The sequence below is a fragment of the Pantherophis guttatus genome, chromosome 6, assembly GCF_059756535.1.
Source record: "Pantherophis guttatus breed Tessera chromosome 6, ASM5975653v1, whole genome shotgun sequence".
In the NCBI taxonomy this organism is placed as follows: domain Eukaryota; kingdom Metazoa; phylum Chordata; class Lepidosauria; order Squamata; family Colubridae; genus Pantherophis; species Pantherophis guttatus.
In genome coordinates, this window is record NC_142068.1 from 27,357,351 (window position 1) to 27,370,955 (window position 13,605).

General features: G+C 36.2%; 1 non-coding gene across 1 annotated transcript; it reads left to right on the plus strand.

The window, feature by feature from the left end:
• The first annotated feature begins 12,220 nt into the window (after positions 1-12,220).
• On the plus strand, positions 12,221-12,417 carry LOC117678856 (U2 spliceosomal RNA). Its single transcript, XR_004595165.1, has one exon. It is a non-coding gene; the product is annotated as a U2 spliceosomal RNA (small nuclear RNA).
• The last annotated feature ends 1,188 nt before the right edge of the window (positions 12,418-13,605 follow it).

A 13,605-nucleotide genomic window follows, 5' to 3' on the forward strand; every position in this document is an offset into this window, starting at 1 on the left:
GACTCTGTAAACTGCTTAGAGAGGGCTATAAAAGCACTGTGAAATGGTATATAAATCTAAGTGCTATTGCTATTTCTAAATAGAACAGTCACAGTCTGGAGTAATATAATAGACAAAATATTAGCAATTTTTAATGCTTTTGTGAACATTTTCCTTATTTTTTAGTTGCCAAAATTCAGCAGTGCAGTGTGTTACTCTCTGAGAAGCTTCCAGTATCTTTCTTTGATGAATGAATTAAGAGGAAGCAGCAGAATCCAAGACATACTTATTCATAAAGTATTCTATGCACCTGAAATAGGTTTATTTTGCAGTACAGGTAGTCCTCAACTTACCACAGTTCATTTAGTGACCGTCTGAAGTTACAACGCACTGAAAAAAGTCACTTATGACCATTTTCACACTTATGACTGTTCACATTTATGATTCCCACTGTCATGTGATCAAAATGCAGACTCTTGGAAACTGACTCATATTTATGATGGTTACACTGTCCCGGGGTCATGTTTTTCAGAAGGGGTCAGAAGGTCACCTTCTGGCAAACAAAGTCAATTGGGAAACCAGATTCACTTATCTACTGCAGTGCTAACTTAATAACTGCAGTGATTCACTTAATAACTATGGCAAGAAAGGTCATAAAATGGGGCGAGTCTCACTTAACCGTCTCACTTAACAACAGAAATTTTGGTCTCTATTTTGGTCATAAATTGAGGACTACCTGTGTGCAGATTAACTTGCCTTCTCAAATATTTCAATATATTCAAAGAAATGCATACAAACACACATAATTAGTAATGATACCAAGGCATCTTTATTTTATGCAATATCCTATTTTTTTAATTTGGGTTTAGCATACATAGCTGATGAAATTAACCTTGAAATTTTACCCCTATGTCAATAGAACAGAACAGAAATTGGCCAAGTGTTATTGGACACACAAAGAATTTGTTTCTGGTGCTCTCAGTGCACATACAAGCAACAGGATAAATCATAAGATACAATCATAAATTGTAACGTACAATCAAAAAATGAAAATTATAAGATACCACATGAGTAGGTAATAGGAAAGATGAGAAGTTTAATACTAAGTCAGCCCTACTACATGGTTAGATATCCTTAGACATAAGACAGTGTTGTAGGAATTACTGTAGGTGTTTAGCAGAGTGATGGCATGGGAGAAATAAATGGTCATCTGCCAACCTATTTGCATGGTAGGCAAATTACAAGGCTGTCTAGCAGCAGACTATGATGATTTTCAGGTGGGCCAGCACTAACTTTTTGAAGGTTTTCATAACTACAAATGTCAAAGCATCCAGTCTGTAGTCATTCAGCTCCTTGATGGAGGGTTTCTTGGGCACTGGGATGATAGTAGTGTTTGAAGCAAGAAGGAACATAATTCATCTCTAGTGATTTATTAAAGATACTGGTGAAGATTGGGGCCAGTTGATCAGCACAGACTTTTAAGTAAGAAGGAGTTACTCTGTCTGGGTCTGGTGCTTTTCTGGTATTTTGTCTGTGAAATAGATCTCACACCTCTTTTTCTAGGGTCATCACAGGTGGGAGACCCAGAGAGATGGAGTCAGGTGTAGAAGACTTGGCTGTTGTTGTATATCTGAGATGGGGAGGCTAGTGATAGTTGACAATGGTCTCCTCTCAAACCTACAGTAGAACACTTTCAAGTCATCTGCCATTTGCCAATCCCCTTCAGTAAGGGAGGGAGGTCTGCTGTAGCCAGTTATATTTTCAAGGCTTTTCCACACATTTGCTGGTTCATTTGTTGAGAGCTGATTCCTCAGCTTTTCAGAGTAGCTTCTCCTTGCTGCCCTGATTTCTCTTCTTAATACAGTCCTGGCTTGATTGTACAGCATTCTATCTCAGTTCCTGGAGGCTTCCTCTTTGGCACAATGTAACTTGAGCTTAGCTGTGAACCAAAGTTTAATGTTACTGTACATGCATAGGCTTTTATTTGGTACACAATAGTCCTAACTAAAACTGATGTATGATGTCACAATAACAGTGAGTTTATTCAAGTCTGCTGAGGCAACTTCAAAAATGCTCCAGTCTCTGTAGTCGAGGCAAGCCTATAGCTTAAATTTTGGCTCCTCAGTCCAAGACTTCATTGTTTTAACTATCAGTTTTATGGTTTTAAGTCTTTGTCTATAAATAGGTACAAGGTGAATCATACAATTATGAAAAAAAGGTTATAAAAATGGTCAAGGATAAAGATCTACTATTATGTTTTCTAAGGTCATTCTATAATACAATGTATATGTCAGCCAGCACAGTTTATTTTGTGGTGGTTGTTATGGATATGCCTTCCACCATTTAACTAACAAAATATAGACAATCAAGCTATTCATTACTAGAGGCACAATTGCAGTCATGTAATAAACATGCAATACACAGTTGAAAAACAGATGACTGGTGCCAAAGGGTTGTTAAAACAGTTAAGTGTTTTCAGAATAATTGTGGCTAACTATATGATGGATTGCTGTTTCTAGCAGTTACTGGCTTAGAGTCTTGTAGCCCTGAATACTGATCATCTTGGCTGGGCTTAATGTCATATGGATCCAATATCTAAATGACCTGAAGTTCTCTAATTCTATTGTAAGGGGAAAAAATTAATCTGCACAAATGGTAGGGAAAAAAAGAAAAAAAAATCAGCATTAGATTGTTATGTTTAGTGATAGCTCCAAGCCAATGTCACAGCTAGGGAAATTCTTAAGATACTGCTAAGTTAGACGTACACTTCGTCCATTTTAGCATTTCATCTTAGCCTGGGGAAGAATCAAATATGAAGAATTAATAAAAATTAGGATCTGACTAGTAGCGTATTGTAGGCAGTATTTTTGCCATAAATTATAGTGGTTTTGTCACTTGATCTCTTATAGTACTTTACTGACAGTTAGAACAATTAATCAGTAGAACAAATTGCCTCTAGAAGTTATGGGTGCTCCAACACTGAAAGTTTTAAAAAAGAGATTTGACAACATTTGTTGGTTGGTACAGGGTTTCCTGCCTGAGCAGAGGATTGGACTAGAAGACATTCAAGGTCCCTTCCAACTCTGGTTGCTCTATCAGTGTTGATTCAAATAATGATGTTTATGGGTGGACTTACAGCTAGAATTCTCCTGGGAATTCTAATGTAATTGACTAGACTAGGAAGTTGAGCAACTCTCCTAAAAGAAAGCACCAGTACTTCCATATTGTTTCCAACAAAGTTGCCTGGGCACGTCCATAAAATCAGCAGCATTTGATCTCAGCTTGAAGGAGATTTTAATTAATTAATTAATTTATTTATTTATTTATTTATTTATTTATTTATTTATTTATTTATTTATTATGCTCATAATGGTAAAGATGCACAGTTCCTCATTAAAAGACAATATAAAATTAATATTCCAATTTAAAACAATTTAAAATTCATTAAGAAACCCCCCATCAGTCCAGCTGCGGAACAACCAGGTCTTCAAATCGCGGTGGAACAAGCAAAGGTCAGGGGCCATCTGGAGCTCCAAAGGAAGTTGGTTCCAGAGGGTGGGTGCACCCACAGAGAAAGCTCTCCCCCTGGGGGTCACCAGCCGACACTGTCTGGCCGACGGCACCCTGAGGAGGCCCTCTCTGTGGGAACGCACCGGGCGATTGGGAATTGTCGCTGGCTGCAGGAGGTCCGACAAATATCCCAGGCCTAGGCCATGAAGGGCTTTGTAGGTAATAACCAGCACCTTGAACCTCACCCAAAGGGCAACCGGTAACCAATGCAAGTCGCGCAGGAGGGGTGTAACTTGGGACTGTCGGGACGCTCCCATCACAACCCACACGGCCGCATTCTGCACCAGCTGAAGCCTTCGAGTGGTTTTCAAGGGCAGCCTTAGGTAGAGAGCGTTGCTTTAAGAACAAGGAGGAATGCTCTATCTCTTGCTTATTGCCATGCTTGTAACTAACAACCTTACATAGATATTCAGTTATAGGATATTAGTTGACCAACAAATATGCAACACACACAAAAAATCATGCATGTAGATCAATTTAAAAAGTAATCAATCTGAATTTATGTTTTTACCAATGTTCACAATTTCAGTTAATTCAACCAGTACAGGGCTTTGCCCAAAGAAGAAATATTTCTTCTACTATAAAGTTGGTAGCACAGCTTTTATCTTCTGTCTACAATGGCTGCCTCTTTAATGCTGTGACAGTTGTCATGGAAATATCTCAAATCATGAAGATAAATGGTAGGTGTTCATTGAAAATGTCCTTCAGGGCTATTTTCAGAGCATCATTATCCTTTGCCTTCTATGTAGAGTGATCTGGCATATGTGTCTGCTAAGAATATAACCTCAAACATTGTAAAACATAACAGAGTGGTTTGCTTTTTATAAGAAAAATCCCCATATTCATTATTACTTCATTATGGCAGGTGTGGTTCTTGTAAAGAGATTTCACTAGCATCTTTCTGCAATGATCACCCATTAGGAAGTCGAGGATTGGACTAATGGTGTTGTTTAAAAAGGCAAAAAGCCTACTAAATACATAAACAAGCTTGATGAGAGAGCAGTTGTGAACAGAAAGATCCCAGATCATTATTTCAGATGCAATCCTAATATTGTGCATAATATTATACAAAGGGAAAAGAAGTGAAAATATATTCAAACCTTTGATAACTGTAGAAAATAATGAAGGTGATTTTGCATAAATATATAGGAACCATTATCTAGGCAAAAGGGATAAGATGTTTTGTAAGCCCAGAACAATAATAATATTTGAATATGGCTCAGGAAGCCATGTAAAGGGGGGAAGTGCTACAGCACGGACTTGGCAAATTATGTTGTTGTAGTAGTTGGTATTTAAAATTTAATCTTCAATTCAATTCACAGTCTGGGGCTGATAAAAACTTAACAGTTCAAGTCCTAACCAAGAACCTAAGAGCTGTTAAGGTAATGTCTGAGTATACAGGCAGTTCTGAACAATGGTGAAATTCAATCGTTTTTTACTACTGGTTCTGTGGGCGTGGCTTGTTGGGCATTGCAGGGAAAGGATACTGCAAAATCCCCATTCCCTCCCACTCCTGGGGGAAGGATATTGCAAAATCTCCATTCCCACCCTATTTTGGGGCCAGCCAGAGGTGGTATTTGCTGGTTCTCCAAACTACTCAAAATTTCCGCTACCAGTTCTCCAGAACCTGTCAGAACCTGCTGGTTTTGAGTAAGGTGGTTTCTTGTAAAGTCAGTATATTCAGGTAATATCAATGAATCAGACATTTTTCTTTTCCATAACAGTGATATCCGACATGTTATGGGCCAGATGTCTGTCTGTTTGGATTCAAAAGTTTCAAAAGATCTCAACCTGTTCATTTTCAAGAACTTTGGTGTTTCTAGTAATTTTTGTGCTTTCGAACCCAAACTTCTGGCAAAGCTTCAAATGTATGATTTTGGCAACTCGATCATGATGTTGTAGATCATCAGTTTGTGACATTTTGCTGCAGCCACTGAGAAGGTGATCTACTGTTTTATCTTTCTCGTTGCATAAGCAAGATTTGTTGTTGTTACTGACATGTTGAATTTTTACTTTTATGGAATTGATCTGCAGAGCTTGTTCTTGGGCAGACAAAATGAAGCCTTCAGTTTCTTTCTTCAGTACCCTGATCTCAACCATCTCCATGTTAGCTTTGTAGCTGCCTTTCCTTCAGTGTCCTTCAGGTATTGACAGTGCATAGGCTTCTTTTTCCAGTTAGAAACTTGATGCTCGATTGTTTCCTTTCGATATTCTGCTTTCAATTTCACTGTTTCCCTTGTTCAGCAGGCACTCTTTTGCTTTTTTTATAATGCCATGCCATGTTATTGTTGTTATTGTTATTGTTATTATTATTAATCATCGCACAGTCAGCCAGATGTTCAGACTGGGTTTGGTATTTTTGTCTATCTATCGAATACTTACCAAGGACATGGGATAGGCAAATCTGGATGTTTGATGCTCTTACAGATATCCTCACAGGATGGAAGCTGTTCCAAGTAAAGCCGCCTTCTGCAATTGACTGTTGGCAAATTTGTCAATGCCTATGGTGTTCAAGTAGTGGTCCAGTTGTTTTGGGATTGCACCCAAAGCCCCTATTATTATTGTTACTACCCTTTCTTGCCTTTGCCATAGTCATTTTATTTCTATTTATAGGTCTTTGTATTTTGTTATCTTTTCCGGTTGTCTTCTCTTCTGCTGTCTCCAGGCACTGCTATCCACTATCCAGCCTTGCTGTCTTTCTTTTCAACAATTGTTAAGTCCAGGGTGTTATGTGGCAGGTGCCTGTCCATCTGAATTCGGAAGTGCCCAGAGCAATTTAACAACTTCTTCATTTTCTATGACTTTTTCTATTTTATGGTGCCACCAGTTCTTGCTTGCAAGCAAATGATATCTCTTGCAGATCTTCCAATGCACCATTGTTGATACTTTGCATTGCCGCTGCTTGTAGTCAGTCTGTGCAATCTTCTTGCATTATTATTATTATTATTAATAATAATAATAATAATAATAATAATAATATCTTTTATTCATTAAACATGAAACTCAGTCAACTGATCATTTAAAAATGTATCAAAAATATTGACTGGCTCTGATGATTGATACTGGTTGCTGCCAGCATCCTATGTTTCAACCAAGTATCTTCTTAAAATGTATGTTGTTCCAAATAGCGCAGTCTTTTGCAGCTCTGCTGGTGCTATAGCAGGAAGCTGCAACTTCTTGATGTATTATTATTGTTATTGTTATTGTTTCTTTGAGTCAGTTTTTGATTCCTGGCAATTACTGTACTTGAACAAGTCCTGGTATTTTTCTTGGCAAGATTTCAAAAGAGGTGTGCCATTGTCTTTTTTCTAGGGCAGGGAAAGTGCAACTGCCCAAAAATAATCCACGTGGCTTTGCGTCTAAGGTGGAAGTAGAATTCACAAGATTGGTTTCTAGCTTGATGTTTTAACCACTACACCAGACTTGCTCTTATGTTATTACAGCCAGTTTCAATAAAAGTAGGTTTAGTCTTCCTGTGAAACTGAAGTCTGGTCTGGTCTTGTCCATATATTGTGGCTGCCACAATTTAAGGAGATAGATTTCATGAGAAGTTAGGGTTATAATTAAACGCATAATTATCTTTGAAGTAAGGAGAGGCAAGCCTAGATTTTGATCCACAAGAAAGTATACTTGAAAATTTTAAACAAATCTTTACTGTGCTGAAAAGCTGATACTGTTGTCTAGGCAATTCAAAGCACAAAGAATACTTCAGGAACGCCAAAGAGCAGCTAAAACATATCTTATGATAGAAATTATTTTTAGAACATTCATGATCATTGAAATAACTACTGCTTTTGTCAAAGAAATTTGAACTGGAATATGTAGCAGGGCCATTAATAATGGTTGAAGACTTCTGAAAACTTGAATGCTGCTTACAAAGATAAGATATTTAGGTCCTGACATGCTTGTCTTTGTTTTGTGTGCAACTATGTCCATGCTCTCTCTCTCTCTCTCTCTCTCTCTTTTTTTTGGTATTTTTTCATTTCAATGAAAAATAACCTTAGTTATAAAATATATTCCCTTGGTACTAAAACCCTTGGTCCTAAGGCACTGAAACTCAGGAATAATAAGCTAAGCAATATTGGAGTAAAATCCGGAATATATGAGACCAAATATGAAATGGGATCCAACAGGACTCTGCATTTCTCTATTTGCAGAGGGTAGATTACCTTCGGCAGTGTCTATAGTTTGCCTTTATGATTGAGCAAGAAGACATTCAGAGGCTAGCTGTGAAAAATCTCATTCTTTAAAGGATACATTTTGTCAGATCGGTCTTAATCTGAATGTCGTAGTCGGGGAGGCATGATTTATGTGGTTTTGGGCCAATTGTTTGCAATCTTTTCAATTTATACTTCTTAAGATGGAGGTATCAAACTACCATCCATTATTCCATTTAATTAGTCAGAGTGCTATTGGCCAAATGGTTACAAGAAACCATTAATCCCATTTTTGAAGAAAAAAAAATGATAAAGTAGGAGACGTTTTCACTTTTGTTACAACATTGGACTTTAGTCAAATTCCATGCTTAGGAAAACTAGACAGTGATTGTGATCAATTGCAAAGTTATAAGTAGATTAATCTCACTTGGAATTTTTCATCTGTTACTAAAAAAAAAATGGGTGAATCGGAATCCCATCAAATGTATGAATTGTATGAAAAATGTGAAATCCTGCTTGGCAAAGAGCCAAATCAAATCATTAAGTTATGTGAATTACATTTATGTGATTTCCTTTGTTCCTTTCTTTTGAAAGGTTTCCATAGAGATGTTACTTTCAACAAAGCCATTTATGTTTCCATACAAAATCAGGGTTTCAGTCCCCATTGACCAGGGACTTGTTGCAAATAGTAAAGCACTGTTGCCTGGTTTATTGAACTATTTGTGTTTTTGATCATGTGAAAAGATTCAATTTGTTGATGGGGGATATTTTCCTGATTTTTAGTAATTACCTCCATGTAGTTTTCTTGATCTTATTATGGAAGTGATTTGCCACTGGCCTCTTCTGAGAATTTTTTTCCTCTTCTTTCACCCCATTCTCTCTGAGTTACCTATATTAACATAAAGGATTGCAGTATAATTAAAATAAATTAGTAGAAAATTCTGTACGGCCCTGAAAACAGACCCGCTATTTACAATAAGGCCAGACCATATGTTCTGCATCTGCAACAAAAATTAACTAGACGCACATTAATTATTACAAACTTGCTTTCTCGACAATAGTGTGATATTAGTAAAAACAACGGAGTAACAAAAATAAGGCAAGTCTTGTTTTTCAAATTTAGCCAGATGTTCATGCTAATCAGTGACATGGTGACATCCAACCAAGGTGACTTTTATCTGTTATTTAGCATCTGAATATTTATTCCATTACTCCCCCATGTGGTGAGATTCAAAATGTTCATATTGTATTCTACAGAACAGCAGGCTAATTAAAATTCAGGTTGATGGATATTCTCATAACTCAGATGAAAGAGAGCAGGAATTGGTTTTTTGTTTTTTTTTTACAATCTTGACCTCCAGTATCTAAAAGGACAAATAATAATTGTACAACATTCATGCCTCATCTATTTACAATCTGAATAGGAAATAATAATAATAATAATAATAATAATAATAATAATAATAATAATAATAATAATAATAATTGTCCCGATTGTAATTGGAGCCCTCGGAGCAATACCCAAAGGGTTACCCCGCTATTTAGAAATTCTAAATTTGCCGGACTTGAACATTTTGACTCTACAAAAAACCACCTTACTCGGAACAGCTTACATCCTCCGACGATACCTTAACAGTTCCTAGGTCCTTGGTTAGGACTCGAGCTGCTGAGCTATTAACCAGCCTCAAAGGCTGTGAATCTCACTAAAGATTAACCAATAAATAATAATAATAATACAGTTTTTTCCCTGAATGCCATCACTCTGCTTAACAACTAATTCCCACAACACTGTCAAATAATTTACTAAGACTGTATTACTATTAGTCTTCTCTTCCTTACTAATATCTATCTCTCCCCACTTATTACTATAACCATGTTGCTTGTATCTTTCAATTATATTGTTTTTATTTGTGTCCTAGTATGATTTGATAGATTACTTATTAGTAACCTTGACTATCACTAAGTGTTGTATCTTTTTATTCTTGATAAATGTATTTTATTCTCCTTATGTACACTGAGAGCTTATGCACCAGAGACAAATTCCTTGTGTGTCCAATCACACTTGGCCAATAAAGAATTCTATTCTATTCTATTCTATTCTATTCTATTCTATTCTATTCTATTCTATTCTATTCTATTCTATTCTATGCTATTCTATGCTATGCTATGCTATGCTATGCTATGCTATGCTATGCTATGCTATGCTATGCTATGCTATTCATATATGTAGTGTGTGTGTGTGTCCAGTTTAAGAAGCCATAGATAGTAGACATCTAGAAACTTTTCCTTTATTAGTTTACCTAGAGCCTAATTAGATTAGGGTTGAAAAGAAAACTAAATAAACTTGTTTATTTAAAAAATATTTTGCTTTAATATACAAAGTGTGGGAGGGAAAGGGAGAGGGGGAGGGGGAGGGAGTAAAAATTTGGGGAAGCAGAAAAACAGGTAAAACAGGAATTAGATTAGATTTGAAATTAGATTAGGGTTGAAAAGAAAACTAAATTTGTTTATTTAAAAAATTCTTTTGCTTTAATATACAAAGTGTGGGAGGGAAAGAGAGAGGGAGAGGGAAAAAATGAGAGTAAACATTTGAGGAAGCAGAAAAACAGGTAAAATAGAAAAAACAGAAAAAACCAAAAACAGATTATGTTACATGTAGCATAGGAAATCATTTCGCGTAATTTTTAAAAGCATCACTCAACTTAATGATTTAAAAATCATTCTTGACTCGAATGATATTGACTTGTTTTCCCATTACACTAGTAGAGAGCTAGTTCAGGAACACAAAGCAAACATATACAGTATAGCTGTAATTCAGCATAGCAATCTGGAATTGTACTATCTTTCCAACAAGGAATAGCAATCTTTTTACTGCATCCCATGTTTTATGCTCTTCATAAAGTAGTAAATTCCAAGTTTGGTGTAGATAATTCAAAAGTTTAAATCATATTATCTTTGAAATATGTATTGAGTTTTATATCACCTTATGGATATTAAACCAAAATCATTCAATGGTGAGAACAGCCTATATTGTATAAATGTGTTCTCAATCATTTTACACTTCCAACAAAATGACATAGACTGCAAACCCTTTAAACATTTGGGATTTCGCAGCACATGTAAAAAGCATTATTTTGCTGACTGTTCAGTGCAAGTGCAGGACACTTTTTCATATGATATGGGCTTGTCACACTATTTATTAGATGTAAAATTACTTTTGCTTCATATCCACATGTTTACAAAGTTTTAAAGATCATCAACGACATACTTAACATTCTTTAAGATCCCCAGTTGTTAATTTAATAAAAGATGTTCCAACTTTTCTCTCCAGAGTTCTTGAAAATAGTAATAACTACCTTGGTGATTCTGTTTAATTATTGATTAAAAAATATTGTAGACTTACAATTCTTCAAAGCATATTCTAACACTGATAGTAATTTTGAAGTTTTAGATGCCCTGAAGGCATTTAGATCAAACTTTGAAATCAATTGACTAAACTGCCATTTTGCAGTTTTAGGCAGTCCAAATTCTTCTTGCAAGAATTCAGATGGCTTAACTGAATAGCAATAACTTGAGATAAAACTGTTAACCATTAATGTGCCCAGAACTTCTCTCTCCCCTATTTATTTGTAATTTTTAAAGATGCAAGATTTATTTTGTGTATAATGATAGAAATTATACTTGCATCCCGACATCTACATGTGACTTGCAGCATTTAATGGAGTATATTTAATGCAGGGCCCTGTTTCTCAGCTATAGGGACAATTATTATGATAATTTTCTCAGCTGATGTTTGTATTTTTATAGTGTTTTTAATTGTTTTAGAAATATTCACCACCCCAAGTCACTGGGTTGAGATGGCTGGTTTTAGAAATTGATTGATTGATGATTATGGTTTGTTGCAGAATCAGCCAGATGTTTAATTGGATTTGGCATTTTTGTCTAACTCCAGAATCCTTTCCGAGGACCTGGATAGTTCAGTGTTGTTTGATGGTGTTAAAGACATCATCACAGGACGTCAGTTATTCCAAGTAAATCTGCCTTTTGCAATTGATTAAGAATGATTTTGTAAATGCTGAAGGATGTCTATGGAGATTCTCAGTCATCCAAGTCCTGGTTGTCCCAAAGGTGCTTTTTCAAAAGGCAACTGGATCAGTGATGGGTTTCAAAATTTTTTACTACCGGTTCTGTGGGTGTGGCTTGGTGGGCGTGGCAGGGGAAGGATACTCTAAAATCTCCATTCCCACCCCACTCCAGGGGAAGGTTACTGCAAAATCCCCATTTCGTCCCGATCAGCTGGGACTTGGGAGGCAGAGAATAGATGGGGTGGGGCCAGTCAGAATTTTTACTACCGGTTTGCCAAACTACTCAAAATTTCCACTGCCAGTTTTCCAGAACTGGTCAGAACCTGCTGAAACCCATCTCTGAACTGGACCTTATTTTTTCCTTGAAGACATTTCACTTCTCATCCAAGAAGCTTCTTCAGTTCTTGGATGATCTGAAAATAGACGATTTTCGCTTCTCGGACTTTTGGCTAAGATCAAGTGTAGTATCAGTTCTTGGGTGAGAAGTGAAACATCTTCAAGGAAAAAGAAGGTCTAGCTAACTTTTGAAAAAACACCTTTGGGTTAATGCTGATGGGATTTGAGTGGAGCTCCAGATGTTTTGGAATTGTACCTAAGGCACTTAGTAGTATTGATATTACCTTTTCTTTCTTTTCCTTACAATTGTTCTTCTTGTATTTTCAGATTTTTGCATTTTGCAATTTTCTCCAGTTCTTTCTCTTTTATTCTGCTGTCTCCAGCTATTGCAATATCCATTTTCCAGACTGTTTTGTTTATCAAAAATAATTGCATTAAAAATAATTAGTGGAACTAAGACCTGATTGTGGGAGCTGAGTCTGAAAAGTCAAACTACCTGCTCCAAAATAATTTTGATGGATGCCTTAGTTTTTAACAATTGTAGAATGTCTCTCTTGTAGAGTAGATAGATCATATTTCTAAATGTAATGTAAAGGATAGGGTAAAATAGAAAAATTATATTTACTTGGTGCACATTCCTTTTGTGATGAAAATATGAAGAATTGAATATATTTAGTATTTAGAAAAGAAGAAGAAGATATATAATCGTACAGTTGAAATATTGAAGGACAGTCACACTGAAAAAGATAAAAGGAAAGAAAGGTAGAATACACAGGAGGGGCGTGGATGAGTATTTGATTCATTATGAGAGTTATCTCTACAGTGAACATTCTCAGGAGGCAGCATATGATGTACAATCACCTTCCTCTTTTGACAGTTCCATTTTCAGTAGCATCTCTAATGCAGTCTGCCTTGCTAGCTTCATAAAAATGATTTATGGCACTGGATTTATAGGGATCCAAAGTGGCACACTTGGCACCCCCTTCCTTCAACTCTTCCCTGCAGACATTACTAAAATGGGACAACAGATCATTCAGGCCAATGTTCTGCTGTTTACACTGTCCACTAGCTGACAGAAATACAAGACACAACTCTGCACCTCAGCAATCTACTAAACGGCAGGATTTATACAATGATATTTGATTAACTGAAAATAATCACAAGGCTGAGAACTCCATCAGAATTAAACATTGTTCAAAGATCGTGTCCTCTGATTGCTATAAAGGCTCACTCTCGAAGTAACAGTAACAGAGTTGGGAGGGACCTTACTCTGTTCTATTAGGCTCTGATGATTCTTCGTGTCTGTCTCTCTCTAATAGGCAAGTTTCAAGATTTCTGTCCAGTTTGTAAAACAATTCTGGTTAATACTTGGCCAGGGAAACTGCTCTTGTCTATGCTGGGAAATTGAAAAATCTCAGAAAAAGCAATGAGAAAGTACTTCTGTCATGCTCTCAGACAAACTGCATGAATATTACTAA